The 19,218-nt window shown below is 41.5% G+C and overlaps 1 protein-coding gene across 10 annotated transcripts in view; it reads right to left on the reverse strand.

Moving 5' to 3' along the window:
- The window catches only part of znf618 (zinc finger protein 618), a 129,921-nt gene that overhangs the window by 60,198 nt on the left and 50,505 nt on the right, over positions 1–19,218 (reverse strand). The window contains exon 1 of one of the 10 annotated variants that reach the window (XM_041193326.1): positions 4,806–4,820. The exons of 8 other annotated variants lie outside the window; for them this stretch is intronic. The gene's annotated coding sequence lies outside the window, so the exon portion shown is untranslated. Of the gene's footprint in view, positions 1–1,163; positions 1,264–4,805; positions 4,821–19,218 lie in introns of those variants that run through there. One more of the 10 variants, XM_041193324.1, reaches the window with a different exon arrangement.

Below are 19,218 nucleotides of genomic sequence, written 5' to 3' on the forward strand. Positions count from 1 at the left end.
GACACACAAAAAGTAGAAACAGTTTGTTTTGGAAGCTGTTGAAGTTCAGCTGGTTTTGAAGACAGCTACCAAACAGAAGCCACCTAGTAGGGGACAGATAGCCAGTCCCAAGCTAAATAAAATACTCCAAAAATCCAGGTGAATGGAAAAAAGGGACAGTCCCAAGCAGATCTTCTAGTCAAAGGAAGAACAGGAACCTGGGAAAGGTCCTGTTAAGTGAAGTTAAAAGGGAGGGGAAAGACTCCAAACTTCAGATTTAAAGAGATAAAAGCTGCAAAAAGCAAATTTAAAGTGACAACATCTTGCAAGAGGCAAGGAGGTGCAAAGAGATAACTGAAGGTCTGTAACTCTTTGTTATGGGCATGTGACGCAGTGGTGTACTGCTAACGGATGCATCAGAGTGTGTGGAAGACAGCTTAAATGCGTATGGTGACCCGGGGGGATGAACATCAGAAGGAGAGTTCGAAACCCTCGTGTGAAAGTTGAGTTCAGTGAGACTAGTTGACTCACGGCGTGACAAGCATCTGGGGGGAGTTGAGGAGAGATCCATAGCATCTGCTTGAGGTGACATCTGCCACTTGGTTTCAGAGCATGGGGTATCTGACCACAGGGTATCTATTGGTTTACAAAAACTTACTGTGTGCTTACTGTGAACAAGAAAGCATAAGATAGCTTCTGTAACTTGTGTTATCCTTACAAATCTGTATATATCTGTAAATGTACAGCTCTGGGTGAAGGAGTATTGTAATATAGTTCATCTTTACTTGTTTAATAAATGTTTTATTCTTTTGTTAAAAGTTCATCAGCTGACTCCTGTGACACTGTTCAGTAGCTACTCTCCACATATTTAAAACAAATAAAAGTTAGGATTTATCAAGCTGGATTCCACCCTGGGATCAGGCTTGTTCAGGGTAATCTCAGCTGGGATAACAGGGACCCTGCTGTTTGTACAGTGCAGGATCTCCATAAGTTTTGTCCCAGGCTTGCGTCCTGAATAGGGCACTCCAGTTTCACTGCATAGTGTTAACACAAGATGGGAGACAGCATTTACAAGTAACAAGCCCAACTTGATTGGTGTCTCCGATGATGGGAGGGGCCAGTGTCCCACTGGTCAGCTATTGCCCATCTCAAGTCAGGCAGGCTCCAGCTACTAAGATGCTGACCTCACCATGGTCCATCTGCTTCAATGGGTGCTCGGAGCTGAAAGCTTCTGTTCAACAAGTGGACGAAATCCATTGCATAGGAAAACAAACTAAACAAAAGGATGTCAACTCTTCAATTGGCAAGCTGGAATGTCATGTGCATGGTCCAACAGACGACTTGCAGCTGGTCAATAATGCACAGAATACAGCTTTGATCGACATGGAAATTGATAGGCTGAACATCGACTTAGCATTCCTATAAGAGACCAGGAGAGCAGATCGCTGAAAGAAAAACATTACATATTCATCATGCAGGGGAACAGTTCAGGAGAAACATGTGAACAAGGTGCAAGCTTCGTGGTAAAGAACTTGCCACTCTTGATGATAAAACCCTGCACAAATAGTTCAGAACACATTCTCCCCAAGTGCCTCTCAACTCAAACAGGGCCAATTAACCTCATGAGTATTTATGTTCCAACATTGTGCTCCACTAGAAAAAGATGAAGGACCACTTCTATGAGGAGTGTGACACTCCCATCAGCAGAATTCCCATGTCAAATCATCCCTACCTACTACAGGATTTCAATGCAAGAGTGGGTGTGGACCATGAGGCTTGGCCCTCCTGCCTCAGAAGGACATATGAGAATGGACAGAGACAACTCGAGCTTTGCTGTTACCATGAGCTTTTTGCAACAAACATTTTCTTTCAGAGCAAACCATGCCATAAGGTGCCCTAGAGACTTCCAAGATCAAGGCATTGGCACCAGCTGGATCTGATCATCACCAGATACGACTGTCTGAACAGCATTCTCAGCACACGGTGTGCACTGAGGTGAGGACACAACCCTTGAAGCTTTTTCATTCAAAGCCAAAATGCCATCCTCATATCAACTTCAGCCATCTGCCTACTCACATAAAAACCAACAGCTCTGCAACTCAATCAAAAGGTGCTCTCGGGCATTACCACATTGTGCAGAAGCAAAATGGAACATGCTTTGAGACACTATCAACAATAGCATTCTCTTATCAATAGGGACAGAAATATGCTGACTGGTTTGAGGCTAAGATCACTGTGATGGAACCTGTCATTAAAGCCAAGTATGCCACTCCCATTAATTACAAGAGAGATCTGAGTGAGAAAACTGTGAATGCTGCTCAAAGCAAGTCCAACAAACTGCTAGGTGGTGTGCCAATGACTACTGGTTACAACTCTGCCAGAATATCCAGATGTCCTTCGAAACAGCGAATGTCAGGTCATGCTTGAAGGGATCAAAAACGCAACAGGCCCATCTGCAACAACAGGGGAGGTCATAACCGACTACAGTAAACACTTGGAGATGGATGGAACACTACCTTGAGCTGTAGTCTAGGGAGAACACTAACGAGGAAGCTATAGACACCATGGAAAGCCTGTATGTCATGGCAGAGTTGGATGTGGAACCAACAGTGGAGGAGCTTATTGACTTGCCTGTCATGGGCAAAGCTCCAGTTGCCGATGCTTTACAACATGAACTCATCAAGCGCCGGAAACAGCCATTCCTGCAGCATCTGCACAAACTTCTCTATGCTGGAGGGAGGGGACAGTGCCCCAGGGTATGCATGATGCAAAGATTGGGACCACGTACACGAACAAGGATGACTGGAGCAAGTGCAACAAGCGAGCTTCTCCCTGCTGAAGACCATGGGAAAAGTATTTGTCCGTGTTGCCCTTGTAAAACTGCAGATCTTGGTTAAACACATCTATCCAGAACCCCAGTGTGGTTTCAGAACTGAAAGGTCTACAATTTTTATGATCTTCTCGGTCCAGCAGCTGCAAGAGAAATGCTATGAACAAAGGAGACCACTATACATATACAGTGCCTTCATCAATCTCACCAAGGCATTCAACCACATGAGCAGAGGCAGACTATTTAAGCAGCTGGAGAAAATTGGCTGCAAAACAGAATGTTGAAATTGCTTGCCTCTGTTTACCCAATATATCTCACTATTCATCGAGACTTTGTTCAAATACAGAAGACAACAATAATTTCCTAATTTAAGATTAGCACAACTCTGAATGCCTTTTAAAAACAACTTTTCATGTCACAATTTAGTAAAATGCCTTTCCTAATACATCATCCCTTACAAACTTGAAAAATACATATCTGCCCCAGCAGCACTCTTCAAAAGGCAATTATCACTGTCAACTTTTACGTAATTTTAGATATGCCTATGTCTAAAGTAGGAAGATACAAAAATGTTAGTCTATTAAGCCTGTCCCTAATATGAACTCATGTTGTTCCCATGCCAAATCAGGCATGGTGTGATAATCTGCTGTGCCTCTGATTACATGTTCAACTTCATGGATTACATGAAAATAAGGAACCAATTAGTTTTCACAATACAAGTTAAAGTTTAAGATCAGAATAAACTTTGTAATAAAGGGCCCATCAAGTCTGAGAATTCATCAAATGCTGCTGGACCACACCTTGAGGTTTAAAAAAGAAGAAAATTGTATGTTGTTCTCACAAATGACGATTGGCTTAAAGAACAAAATTAGCACAGGTTGCCAGAGCATTTCAGCTGCTGGTGACCCAATAAGAAAACAGCCATCCCTATTTAACACCTCAAAGCATGGCTACAATCAAGAACATACGGCAAATTACATGCGGCACAAACAACATCGCAAATCACAAATTATTTCTACTACACAAGCATCCAGTGAGAATTATAGAAAATACTCTGAAAATCTGAAGTTACTCAAGTTTATCTACATATTGATGAATCACATTCATGGCCTTGGTAACCAAATCTGAAAATATTTTCATTGTTCCGTGCAACCTATAGATTAGGTTTCAAAGAATATTTGGGCTTGAATGCACCAAGTATTTCCCAGCATAATGAACCTTAAACAATTATAAATGATAAGTAGTGTTGGCACAATAGATTCCCACCTGTAACAAGTTCCTGATCTTAACTCAGTTACTATACCATGTAGTTGAGCAGAGATAGGTGTTTAACCAGTGAGGATGGTCCCTTTCACATCTTGCAGCCAGTTTTGCTTCAATCGACAAGAACTTACAGTCACCAAATGTGAAATGGGAGGAAACCATATAAATTACTGTACTATCCAATTTCACAACACTGTCAAAACTTCAATGGGTCAGTTTTACCAGATTTTGTTAAAAGAGGAAAGTCTAATTTCACCATGGTCACAGGGACACACTTTGAAATGGGTTCAATTTCTTTCTATCAGCTATGAAAATCTGTAGAACGATCAAAGACTGGTGAGAAGCAGGAATATGGAACCCATTTACATTTCATGTCCAGACAAATTAACTATTTCATTAGTATTTAATTATATGTTATTGTATCACTGTTAAGTCAAACAGATCTTAGGAGTTATTATTAACTGCATAATCATTTAATACAATACTTTTTACTTCAGCTACTTCCCTCAAGGGCTATATGCTAACAGTTGCATAAAAATTCAGACAAAAATGTGCTTTACTTTAATTGTTTCATTTTCTTTCATGGTAGATAACAAAAGGATATTCATTCAACAGCTGAACAAACAAAACTGACAATTTTGCTCAATCGAGGGCAAGATTAAAACACTCACTTCCTGCAACAAAACACAACAGAAAACAAATCTGAAGGTGTTCTCTAAATTTTAATACTTACTAATAGGTAACTGTGACATTGCTTATGGCAAGTCTTCCCCTTTGTTCAACAATCTGCATGGGTCTCTCAATCCTCCTAAACCTCGCATCCATTTGTCTGATTTCTGACTTGGTTGAGATATTTGTCTCTGTTCCAATGTGTTTTTCCACTTTTGATTTCAGTCCCCAATTTAGTTTCACTTTGATGTTTCCTCTCAATTTAGCTTTTTTGCCTTTTTACATTAATCTTAATCTCTGCCCCAATGTCACTTTGCTCTTTATTTCCTGATCTCCTATGTCTTGGGCTTCAATCGCGCTCTCCTCTTTCTCGCAATCTGTTCTCAATCATTCATCATCTGATCTGCTCCTTTTCTGTAAGAGATGCAATTGTTAATTGTATATTAATTGTCCTTCATTGTATGCAGGTAGTGGACTGGGGATTTACCTGAGCCGCCTTCAAGTAGGGGGGATGGTGGCATAGTGGTAAAATCATTGGATTAGTCATCCAGATGCCCAAATTAATTCTCTGAGGACATGTGTTCAAATTCCACCATGGCTAAATTTGAGTATAAATAGTCACAGACTAAAACTGTGGTTGTTGAGTTAGCAGTTATAGGTCAGATTCATTATAGCTCAGAAAGAAGCCATTTGGCCCATTAAGTCCATACCAGGTCTCTATACAGCAATCCAATTAGTCCCATTACCCCACTCCATAGCCCTGCAGGTTTATTTCCCCTCAAGTACCAATCCAATTTCCTTTTAAAAACAAAGGAACATTCATCGTCTCCCAGGTCTACCAGCCACGTAGGCTGTGTGTTCCTAGTCATTAGCATGCAGCGCGAAAATGTTCCTCATATCCCTCCTCATCTCTTATCCTAAGCCTTAAATCTGTGTCCCATAGTCCTTGTACCATCAAGGTGTATGCTTGTAATGTGTAACTCTGTAAACAAACATAAACGTGTATAAGGATTGCCTTCAGTTCTCTCTTTCACCAACCGGTCTTCTGGATTAGAAGAATTATTTCCATGATGCTGAGATTATGGAATCAAATGGATCTCCTTCAATGGCAGTTCCTGGAATTATTGTTTACACAATGCAACTGAACTCAGCCAAATTATTGAGGAAAGACCAAGATGCAAGTTAATGGATCAAATTTATTGCCAATAAACAGATTTTCCATTGTAACCTCTATTACTATACCCCCAAATATATCTCAGTCCACCAAAACTTATTTTGCTTAACTCTGGTTGGTTGGTTGGTTCTGTCATGTGATTCACCCCTATTCTTGACTTTCTCAAGAAACGCAGAAGACCAAGAAAGTTAATACAATCTAAAAACAACTTACAGCTCCAAGTTAGGTGTAAATGTAGGAAAGTGTAAACTTTTTAAACAATTAATTTACAATAAAGATAATTTACACTTTCTCCAGACACAATGTTTATGTTGGTGTACAATTGAGATTCCTCTCTATAAATGCCTGCTTTTATACCTCCAACCTGGCTTGCAGCTTTACCTTCAACTGCATTTAAGAAAGCAATCTTACAGCAACACACACCTAATTTCTACTATACAGAGCATAACATTCCTGCAACACCGCTTGCTAAATCAGATAGTACATTGTTTAACGAAAGGAGCATTATACCATGTCGTATACTGTGCACTATTCTCCTAAGGCACAGCTATACTTAAAGGCCAAATTCTAACTGTTTCAAGGAAAGACAGCCCAAGGCCACTGTGAATTTAACTGGTGTTTGCTGACGCAACCTACTAGATCAAAATATGCTTATGGGTTTGGGGTTGCAGTTTGAAGAGTGCTTTATAATTGTAACAAGGCATGATACCAATGCATACTAATATGCTGCTTTCATGTTACTAGCAAGGCTCTCTATGACATTGGTTTAGGGCAAGTCAGATGATTTTGTTTTTATGTCAGACACACTATACCTTCTATTATTCTGCTGCCAAGATGAAGTGGTATCCCTCAAAAACCATGAAATCTAACGACTGTTAAGTAAACATTAAGCGAGTTCATTCAGAGTTTAATTACTCAGGCTGCACATCACAACTGTGGCTTTGTTTTTTTAAAAATGCAAGTAGTAAGGCCATTTAACAGGCTGAAGACATCGAGTCTTGTATTTTCTGTTTCTGGAGTTCCTCTGCACACAATCTGTGAATTCAAATCATTTTTAGCGTGTAACAAACAAATGTGATAGTTGAAGTGTGACGGTCAGGAACTATTCAATGCACAGATTTTTCCAATACATACTAACTCATTTGCAGTGGTGCTGCACAAGGTCTACAGAAGTAATAGAGTTGATTGTAACAAAGGTTTCTCTACAATACAAGCTGAGGAGCTACAAGATGTAAACCAAAAACACCGATAGCCATGAAAGGGGGAGCATTAACAGGCTGACAACTTCACGTGGACAGAAACAACTACAAAGTGAACAAAGGAATTTATGGTGGAAAAATGTTGACCCATAGATGATGGAACTTAGGAATACCATGACCCAAATCCTTCAACAGCCCTTAACAAATCTCATTGGCACTCTGACTCTTAACAGTTTTTTAAAATTCTGCTGTTGCTACTACAGATAGCACTGTTCTCTTCTTCAGTTGCCTTTTTATTACACTGTACTGATAGTAGATTTTATTGTCTTTCACAGATCTCTCAACAGCAGAAAAATAACTGCAATCTTTGAATATGATAAAGTCACAAAAACTGTATAGAGCAGTAATAAGGCTCCTTAAGGCTCCCAATATTATATATTAAAAAACACACACAAAGTAGCCAGGAGCAACATTGATGCAACACTAATTATTTGAGAGCATAACAAATGGGAAAAGCTTGAGGCACATTTAAGGCACCAAGCAATAAAATCAAAGTGGATGAAGCACAATCAAAAGGATTAAAAAGCCTCTTGTAAAGCTCAAAGTGGTTTCCTTACATCTTTCACACATTGCAAGCAGCCAAAACTATGCCGCACTAATTCTTTATTTACCAGGAGTATGGAAAAAAACATGAACCTTTGAACACGTTAATAACACTAAGACTGTAAAATCTGAGCAAGGAAACATCAAAGAGAAGTAAAAGTACTTCCCTCAATTTTTTAAAAAACTGCACCACAAGTAGCTGGCAGCCAAAATGTTATCAGACTCAGTTTGGGGAGGTTGAAGGCAAGGACAAAGACAATCAAATACAGTATTTTGCAAGAAGACTGAACGTACAAGTATGGTACAAAGTTATGATATAATTTAATGTTATGCAAATTTTTGTAGTATAAAACATTTTAATTCTGCCAACATTAGATGGCGCTGTGGCAAAAAAAAGTCTGCCTGTCATTTTGCTTTTCATCCGATTTTCCCTTGTGTCAAGTTTCACTTTAATTTAATATATTTATCTTCACTAAGTTTACATCGATTCAGTTTTCCACTTGCATACACCTTAGACTTTTCCTTCCAAAACCCCATACTTTTGCCCTATCACCCATTCTCCTCCTTTACTTTGCTTCTCCACTTCTGCTGCCTATATCTGCCAAACCCTTGCAAATTACTAAATTATCTTTGCAGCTTTACCCTTTGCAAGCCTGCTGGGTAGACTTCATAGCCTTTGCCTCATCTAAGTTATTGAACACTAAATTGTTTCCAACTTAACAGAAGCAACATTTCAAGTTTTGTTAAAATTTAAAAAAAGACTTGCATTTACTTAGCACTTTCCACAATCACGAATATCTCAAAGTGTTTTACAGCTAATGAAGTATCTTTGAAATATCACGACTGTTGTAATGTAGGAAATGCAGTCAATTTGTACACAGCGAACTCTCACAAGCAATAATGTGATAATGGCCAGGTAATTTTTTTAATATGTTGACGGCTGAATGATAAATATTGGCCAGGATATCAGGAATAACTCCTCTGCTTCTTATGGAAATTCTTTGCTCTTTCAAATCTACCCAAGCAGGAAGATGGGAGGGACCCTCAGTTCAACATGTCATCTAAAAAGGGCCCACCTCCAACAGTGCAGCACTTCTTCGGTACTGCAATGGAGTGTCAGCGTAGATTTTTATGCTCAATCCCTGAAATTGGACTTGAAACTAGAACCTTGTGACTCAGGCCAGAGTTCTCCCAATTGAGCCATGGCTGACACATAAGATTGGATAACGTTGCAGGGGCAAAAAATGTTTGGGTGATGCTGCAGAGGAGATTGCATATCTGTGAAGATGGAAGTGCAAATGTGGGAGTGCAAAAGGGAAATGGAAGAAGCTGATCGGATTGAGGGACAATAGAGAATGGTGGTAGGGTTGAGAAGCAAATAGTTGGAATTGATGAAGTTTTGGACTCAAGAGGAAAGAGCTTGCTACCCAAGGGACTGCACAGCATTTAAAGGAATGAAGAATTGGGAAATTGAAAAAAACATGGTGGTGATTCAATTGGGCAAAAATGTAATACAGTAAGAGGTCAAGTGACCGAACAGGAATGATCAGAAACACAAAAACAAGATTTTTGGAAGGTTAGGAGGTGGAAAAGAGTGTCACAAGGGGGAAAGACATGGTACACTAAGGCTACAGGGAGAATGAAGATATAAATGGCAAGGCAAAAACTAAAATGACAGAAAGGGGGACACAACAGGAAAATGGGGAGCAGCAAGAGAATGACACAAGACACAACAGAAAGAAACTCAAAACAAGAGAAAAGCAAAGAAATGTAAGCAACATCGACAAAATGTGTTTTCTGATTCATGCAAGCAATACCACAGGCAATCTAAGACGTATATCTTTGTTTTAGATACAAAACAATCAAGTGCCATATGCCATTGAGCTGAAGCATGAAACAGATGAGCACATTCCAATATGCAAAGTTCCCTCACCAAATAAGTTCTGAACAACCTGAAGCTCAGCTGACTTAACTGTTAAGACTCTGTGGCCTTGAACACCTACGCTTATAAAGCCATGTTTCAGCTAATGTAATACAGCAGATTAGTTAGTATGTGCATGTGTGGGGGCAATTGGCATAGATTTTGTATTGATAAAAGTGGAACAAGAATTCTGTAACTAAAAGGGAGAAGATATCTTCATGAAGAAAAAACTCTAAGTATCAAAAAGACTGAAAAATTAGCAAAGTTACTTTTTTCTTCAGCCAGCTGACTACACAAAATAGCTTTGTATCATAAAATCATTGAGACTGATTTTTTAAAAACCTGTGAATTTACTTCTAAGATTGTATCCTCTAACATTTTTATTTGGAGACCTCAGTCTCCCCTAAAAAGCCTCACTTTTGAGTAACAGCCTTCCTAAAGCTATCACTGAATTAACAACTTACACCAAAACAAAAACAGAATTACCTGGAAAAACTCAGCAGGTCTGGCATCATCGGCGGAGAAGAAAAGAGTTGACGTTTCGAGTCCTCATGACCCTTCGACAGAACTAGATGAATCCCAGGAAGAGTTAAAATATAAGCTGGTTTAAGGTGGTGGTGGTGGGAGGAGGGGGGGTGGTGGGAGAAATGGAGGGGGTGTTGGTGTGGTTGTAGGCAAAAGCCGTGATAGAAGATCATCAAAAGATGTCACAGACGGCAGAACAAAAGAACACATAGGTGTCGAAGTTGGTGATATTATCTAAATGAATGTGCTAATTAAGAATGGATGGTAGGGCACTCAACGTATAGCTCTAATGGGGGTGGGGGGAGAATAAAAGATTTAAAAATATTTAAAAATAATGGAAATAGGAGGGAAAAAGAAAAATCTATATAATTCATTGGGAAAAAACAAAAGGAAGGGGGAAGAAACGGTGGGGGGGGGGGGGGGAAGAGAAGGAGGGGGATGGAGGAGGGAGCTCAAGACCTAAAGTTGTTGAATTCAATATTCAGTCCGGAAGGCTGTAAAGTGCCTAGTCAGAAGATGAGGTGCTGTTCCTCCAGTTTGCGTTGGGCTTCACTGGAACAATGCAGCAAGCCAAGGACAGACATGTGGGCAAGAGAGTAGGGTGGAGTGTTGAAATGGCAAGCGACAGGGAGGTTTGGGTCATTCTTGCGGACAGACCGCAGGTGTTCTGCAAAGCCGTCGCCCAGTTTAAGTTTGGTCTCTCCAATGTAGAGGAGACCGCATTGGGAGCAACGAATGCAGTAGACTAAGTTGGGGGAATGCAAGTGAAATGTTGCTTCACTTGAAAGGAGTGTTTGGGCCCTTGGATGGTGAGGAGAGAGGAAGTGAAGGGGCAGGTGTTACATCTTTTGCGTGGGCATGGGGTGGTGCCATAGGAGGGGGTTGGGGAGTAGGGGATGATGGAGGAGTGGACCAGGGTGTCCCAGAGGGAACGATCACTACGGAATGCCGACAGTGGGGGTGAAGGGAAGATGTGTTTGGTGGTGGCATCATGCTGGAGTTGGCGGAAATGGCGGAGGATGATCCTTTGAATGCGGAGGCTGGTGGGGTGATAAGTGAGGACAAGGGGGATCCTATCATGTTTCTGGGAGGGAGGAGAAGGCGTGAGGGCGGATGCGCGGGAGATAGGCCGGACACGGTTGAGGGCCCTGTCAACCACCATGGGTGGAAAACCTCGGTTAAGGAAGAAGGAGGACATGTCAGAGGAACTGTTTTTGAAGGTAGCATCATCAGAACAGATGCAACGGAGGCGAAGGAACTGAGAGAATGGGATGGAGTCCTTACAGGAAGCGGGGTGTGAGGAGCTGTAGTCGAGGTAGCTGTGGGAGTCGGTAGGCTTGTAATGGATATTGGTGGACAGTCTATCACCAGAGATTGAGACAGCGAGATCAAGGAAGGGAAGGGAAGTGTCAGAGATGGACCACGTGAAAATGATGGAGGGGTGGAGATTGGAAGCAAAATTAATACATTTTTCCAGGTCTTGACGAGAGCACGAAGCAGCACCGAAGTAATCATCGATGTACCGGAGAAAGAGTTGTGGAAGGGGGCCGGAGTAGGATTGGAATAAGGAATGTTCCACATACCCCATAAAGAGACAGGAAAAGCTGGGGCCCATGCGGGTACCCATAGCCACACCTTTTATTTGGAGGAAGTGAGAGGAGTTGAAGGAGAAATTGTTCAGTGTGAGAACAAGTTCAGCCAGACGGAGGAGAGTAGTGGTGGATGGGGATTGTTCAGGCCTCTGTCGATGTCTGTAAGTACCCAACATACTGCAATTTGGCTATTGTTATGAGTGTTGAACTTTATAAGGCTGTTACGTTTTAAATGCCTTCTGAACTAGAGCGCAACTAGGGATGGGTAACAAATGCTGGCCTGGCCAGCGACGCCCACATCCCATGAACGAATAAAAAAAATGTTTTAAAATGTCTCCTCTAATTTAAGGTGAAACAGAATCTTCTGGAGAGAGAAATGGTGGCCCTACTAAACCTCTGCCCAAAGATAGGCCTATGTGATATGGTTGTTATGGGGAAAGAAACCCAAAACAATTGAAAATCAAGTGACAGTTTTCAAACCTAGGCACAGAAAGGGGGACGAGTTTTTTTTTGGTAGGAATTACTGCTATGTGGGAGTAGTAGCAGCTACTGCTGTGAAGAATAGAGGGAAAAGACTGTTTTGGTGTTAGCAGCCAAGCAAGATACTGGTGAGAGCTGGTTCTCTGTTTCAAAGAGGACAGGATAGTCAGGACTTTTGGAGATTTAAGGAACAAGGAGCCCCCAAGGAGGGCTTTGCTGGTGGAAGTCGGTTCTGGAGTACTCAGGCCGAGCGAAACCATTTTTGAAGGGCATTGGAAGATTCGACCTGGTGTAGCAGGGAGAAGTGAACCAGTTGGAAAATTGGGACTAACTTGTGTAGCAATACAAGATTAAGACCCATGTGCCAGAAACATAGCTTAAAGTAAAGGTATTTCATACAGCATATTTTGATTGTTAATTATTTAATGCAAAAGCATCTTTTTCTTTAATTTGGTGCATTAGTTGCCTGTCAAGTAGAACCTAGTCTATGATTTGTTTGTTAAAGACTTCAAATATCTTTTGGTTATTTCTGTTGATTGTTGGGAAATTCATCTCTTTAAAAAATTGTGATCAGTCTCTTCAGGAATCATAACACTATGTACATTGTGCAAAATATCTTCATATGCACCTGTCAATATCTCTGCAATTCCAAGTGTGCTCTTCTTCAGAATTTTAACAATTAGGGGTTAGTTTTTCCAAATTCTCAGAATAAACTGAAACATTTTTTGAGATAAGCTTTGACAGGAAACATTTTGAAGTGATCATTCTTATGACACACAGGCAGAGCAGTTTTTAAAATATTTCCTAATTTAATCAAAAAAAGTTTACAGAAATTTCTATATTTACTTCAAGGAGGACTATTGTTCAGATAAACAGGCTTCTCTGTATTCCTGAGAGAGAGAGAGCGCGAGAGAGAGCTGGACTGGTTCCTGACTAGAGTGGAAACTGCATCACATGGTAGGTAAAAGTGTCTTTGTAGGTAACACAGCCCATGTGATCGTCTGGGATGGCTTTGATCACCTCAAGGGGTCAGAGAGGAATTCCCAATTACTCTTGTATTGTTTTTTGCCTCTCCAGTGGCAGTGGGGGTGGGTTAGGGGGGCAAGGGGAAAGGGAGAGAACAGGTGGTCATGATGGCTCAGCCACTGTGTGTTCAGTATACTTGATGGACTAGCTAGTTTTTTCCTGCCTATCATTTCTAAACATTAGTACTTCACTGTGAGCTACACCATGGGAGATATGACATTTATATTGCAGGCTCTATATTATTTCTGCAATTAAATTTTCCTTTCTATGCTTTGATCCTTTCCATTTTCCACATGGCTTCAATTTCCTCCAGTTATTCCTGTTTATTTTCCGCCTCTGCATTTCTAACTTAGTTTACTTATTCTTCTATCCTTTTTTCTGATCTTCATCACTTGCAACTTTGAACAGAACAAACAAATCAAGGATACAATTCCTATTTTATTTATAATCTCCAGCAAGACTTTGATTTTGTGAACTATGGTAGCACTTTCCTAATCCGTGAAAAATGTCTCATCTTCATTGCTGATATTACACAATATTTGAAACAAGTCAATTACATCAGTTGCAATTTCTTAATAAAAATATCCAACTGCTAGATTTTATGCAGATCAGTTAGTTATTCTGAACTCATTACATTTCAATCAAATTTCCATTAACACTGTTGCACTGTACTACTTTCCAGTTGGCAAACAGATAACTGTCGTTAAGATTGCCTATAAAGGAATTGAGCAGAAGAAATTTGCAGTGCCTGGTAGTCACTACAACACTTTGGCACCTCATACCCTGATCATTTATAGGGAGAAGCTGTTCAAAGTTAAAAAATGGAGAGGACAAGATTTTGTCAAGGGGAATTTTCAGAGTTTTGTAATAACATTAGCAAAGTAGATTCTTCAACTGAAGGGTTATACGGACTCGAAACGTTAACTCTTTCTCTTTTCACAGATGCTGCTAGACCCGCTGAGTTTTTCCAGCATTTACTGTTTTTGTTCCTGTTCGAAAGATTCGGATTTCCAATGCCTTTAACATCAGGGAGGTCAGGCTTTTTGTTCTAGAAATCTTTTCAAAGCTGAATTGAGGAATCATAGTGAGATGAGGCCAGAACAGATTAAACTGCTTTATTTCCCAGCAAATGAATATACATCAGAATCACATATTTCAATCAGTAACTTGTCTTTGTAAAAATAATCACCCTACACTTCCTGACATCAAGGCATCATGTTGCTTGATAAACAAAATAATTCCAGCATTCTTGCCTATATTGGGCCTGACTGCTTCAAAGCTTTGACTAACCGAGCAACTTTTGCTGGACCTGACTGCCTAGGTCTGTTTCTTTTTAATACATTTTCCTTAGTTTAGAGCTGGAAGAACAAACTTGCCAGGGCACCAGAATCAGAAACTTCCCAAAACAACAGGTTCAAGGTGTTTATCAATATCTGCATTGAGCTAATTGATCACTCAGTTTTATAGTTCTTGGGGAAAATAACTTCCTTGAGTACACCATGTTTAAAAAAAAGTATGAAAAACATGAAAAGTAACTTTTTTCAAATCCTTAGTGAGATGGTGGTCAAAATTGCTTAAAACAAACTAGAGGAGGCAGGGAAGACAACAAAACTTCTCTATTAAAACAGAAAACTAACTAGAACACTGATGCAAACAAATCTGGTTCTTTTGTGTCTACAGGTTATTGTACTACTGACCATTAATAAAGCAATTTAAAATTACCTCTAGCAGCAACCTCTCACTCGCTCAATTATTGGGTAGGATTTCATGGGGCATCTAAGAGCGGGGAACATGCGGATGGGAGGACTTCATCAGGGAGTAACCAAAAATCTTGCCCTGGTGTCAAGTTGAATTTGTAAGATAAAGTGGGCAGCGTATCAGTGGCTGACCAGTAAACATAAACATATTGTCAGGTGGCAGCAAACTATTTACCATTCATTTGCATGCCATGAATACTTATTAATTGGGAAGCATACCAAATTCAGTCTGGCCTTCAAAGTTAAATCAGCGACGCACAGGAAACTCATGCCTCCTGGTTCCCATTAGTTTAAAAATGGCATGCAGGTGAAGTTGTTCAGTCTTTGGATCCAAGGTGAGGTTTTGTGTTTGTCTAACTTGGCAGCGCAGGGGGTGTTACCAGGGAAAAACAGAGGAAACGACAAGACAGGGGTGGTGTGTGGTGCTCGGGTCCTCAAATGGCGCAGCAGTTGGGTTGGCAAGAGGGCAGTGCTTGTGCCCATGTTCTCAAACGGCAGCACAGTAAGGCACTGACATGTTTGGGGTCAAATGACGATTGAAGGGAGCCAGGCTCTTGCCTATAGACTGAGATCCGTTGTTGCAGTGGGCTCGTTCTGCATGCCCGAGGGAGGCAGTCACACAACACGTGGCAAGTCAACAGTTGGGGAAGGGACCTTGAATTTGAAGCAGGACAGTTCCAACTGCAGGGGAGTGGATCTAAGGTCTCTGAGGGAGGGGTGGGGGAAAGCAAAAGCAGAGGAAGGATGATTGTTGGGGAAAGGAGCAGAGTAATGTTTGTTTGGGGTAGGGGGAGGTGGTTGGCGTAAGATGTGAAGGGTTGGTGTAAGATGGGAGGGAGCTCGAGGGTGGCAAGAGGTAAATGCGGCCCTAACCTTCTATACCAATGGCTCATTTCAGGGCTCCATGGGGGACCAGGTGTGTGCCATGTGTGGCACTTCCAGGCTTCAACACAGATGCATATGGAAGGTAACCAATCCCTTATTTAGAAGGGCCAACAAATTCATCGAATTCTCAACAGATGCAAATGGCCAGACTGAGAGCAGTTGGCTCTGGGGGCATCACATGGTTCCCACAGGTAAAAGGTGTAATCGACTGAACACACGTGGCCATTAGGGCCCCCTGGGAACAGCCAGCTGAATTTGTAAACAGGAAGGGGTTTCATTCCCTTAGTATTCAAATTGTCTGTGACCATCGGCAAAGAATTATGCAGGTGTGTGCTCATTGTCCAGGGAGTTCACATGACGCATACATCTTAAGGAGCTCCCAGCTGCCACAGCTATTTAATGCCCTTGCCCAGGTGCTGGTTTGGATCCTGAGTAACAAGGATCCCATCAATGTGATTCAGGACAACAGTGTGTAATCCCCAAAGCCCTGCAGAGGAGCATTACAATGTTGCACACTGCTCAACAAGGGCAATCATAGAGCAGGCCATAGGATTGCTCAAAATGCACTTCCAATATCTTTACCGATCCGACAGAGCTTTACAATATGTGCCACAGAGGGTGTCCAGAATTACTGCTGACTTACTTAAATTCTATACTACCAAACGACTATTTGTGTCCAGGATTGTCACCGTCCGCTAAGCCTTATATAAGAACATAAGAACTAGGAGCAGGAGTGGGCAATTCAGCCCCTCAAACTTGCCCTGCCATTCATTATCATGGCTGATCTCACTTTGGCCTCAACTCCAATTTCCTGCCCTCGCTCCATAACCTTTCAACCCATTACTAATTAAAAATCTGTCTATCACCTCCTTAAATTTATTCAGTGTCCCGGCATCCACTGCACTCTGATGTAGTGAATTCCACAGATTCACGCCCCTTTGAGAAAAGTAATTCCTCCTCATTTCTGATTTAAATCTATCACCCCTTAGCCTAAAACTATGGCCTCTGGTTCTAGAATGCCCCACAAGGGGAAACATCCGCTCTACGTCTACTTTGTCTATCCTCTTTAGCATTTTATATACCTCAATTAGATCTCCTCTCATCCTTCTAAACTCTAGTGAGTATAGGCCTAAACTGCTCAATCTCTCCTCATAAGACAAGCCCCGCATCTCTGGAATCAATCTAGTGAACCTCCTCTGAACTGCCTCCAGTGCAACTACATCCTTCCTCAAGTAAGGGGACCAAAACTCTGCACAGTGCTCCCGGTGCAGTCTCACCAATGCCTTGTACAGTTGCAACAACACTTCTGTATTTTTATACTCTATTCCTTTAGTAATAAATGCCAAAATTCCATTTGCCTTCCTTATTATCTGCTGTACCTGCATACTAGCTTTCAGCAATTTATGCACGAGGACACCCAGATCCCTCTGCACTGAAGCATTCTGAAGTTTCTCTCCATTTAAATAATAAGTCACCTTTTTATTCTTCCGACCAAAATGGATAACCTCACACTTATCCACGTTAAGATCCGTCTGCCAAATTTTGGCCCATTCACCTAACCTGTCCATATCCATTTGTAAATTTCTTATTTCTTCATTGCAACTTACTTTCCCACATATTTTAGTGTCATCTGCAAATTTAGCTATTGTACCTTCTATCCCTGAATCCAAGCCATTAATATAGATGGTAAATAGTTGGGGCCCAAGGACCAAACCCTGTGGCACCCCACCAGTTACAGCTTGCCATCCAGAAAAAGACCCATTTATCCTGAATCTCTGCTTTCTGTTGGTTAGCCAACCCTCTATCCAAGCTAATATATTACCCTTAACTCCTTGTTATCTTGTGTATTAATCTTTTGTGCGGCACCTTATCAAAGGCCTTCTGGAAGTCCACATACACTACCTCTACAGGATCCCCATCATCCACTTTGCTTGACACGTCTTCAAAGAACTCTAGCAAATTAGTCAAACATGATTTACTCTTCATAAAACCATGCTGACTCTGATGGATTGCATTTTGACTTTCCAAATGCCCCATTACTACTTCCTTAATAATAGATTCTAACAATTTCCCAACGACAGATGATAAACTAACTGGTCTATAGTTTCCTACTTTCTGCCTCCCTCCCTTTTTGAATAGCATTTTTCCAATCCACTGGAACCTTTTCAGAATCCAGGGAATTTTGGAATATTATAGCCAATGCATCCACTATCTCCACTGCCACTTCTTTTAAGACCCTAGGATGTAGGCCATCATCTTGCACAATTTCGCACTGTAAATGGGAGAAAATTGTCAATCAAGGACATGGGGAAGCTGTTAACCTCCTCACGTGAGGATGACCAGAAGCAATAGGAGGACAGAGGTCTCGCAGCAGCTCTCCCAGATGTCAGGGCCATGCAGAGACGTGCCAGAGCTGTCAGGGACAATCTCATCTTCAATGGTTTTGACCACAAGCAACGCACCTACCTGATCATCATTTCCTCGCCTGCAAACCTTCGCCTGCTCCAATTGTGCGTCCACATCTGCCAGCCTCCATCCAGAACTAGGTCACTAATCACGTCCTCTACTCCTAGAAGAGGAGGAGAGTGGACCATTCTCACACAGGGTAAAAAGAAATGACTCCCCCCAAGGAAACTGGCTTTGCACTGACATGGATGCCAATGATGCTATGAACCATCTCTCTGCTCCTTGCCCACACTGTCAAGGCCACGATTGCATGAGCAGCACATCACTTCTCGTGTTCAGAGACCTCGGCCATCTGTTTGGCAAGCTATTTATGGAGGCCAGCAGATGCTGCATCTGCAGCCATGTTGCATTGCCTTGGGAATCAAGCCATACACAATCCAATCCAATAAAGAATCATCTCTAACACACTGCCACATTATTGCCTACACAGGTGAGATGTCCCTCAGTTCCCTTCATTCACCAACAGCTACCAAAGCATGACAGTGCAATATGCTGTCCAAAAGAGAGCGCCCCAACAAATGTACATAAATACACACAAGTCAAGTGAACAAAATATATTCTGATAGCCAAATACATGTGCATACATAAATGTCTCAGCACCCGTGTCCCCATTAAGCCCTCAAAGCTTACTTTTTCTTTCACAACTACTACACCTTGCTACGACTCAGCTAATGTACCTTAGGGAAGGAAATCTGCTGTCCTTAACTGGTCGAGCCTACATGTGACTCCAAACCCATAGCAATGTGGTTGCCCCTTAAAATGCCTTCTAAAATGGCCTAGCAAGCCACTCAACCGCTAAAAACAAGTCAACAGGGAATGAAACCAGGTGGACCAACCGGCATCGGCCGA

This window comes from Carcharodon carcharias, chromosome 8 (assembly GCF_017639515.1).
Source record: "Carcharodon carcharias isolate sCarCar2 chromosome 8, sCarCar2.pri, whole genome shotgun sequence".
NCBI lineage: Eukaryota > Metazoa > Chordata > Chondrichthyes > Lamniformes > Lamnidae > Carcharodon > Carcharodon carcharias.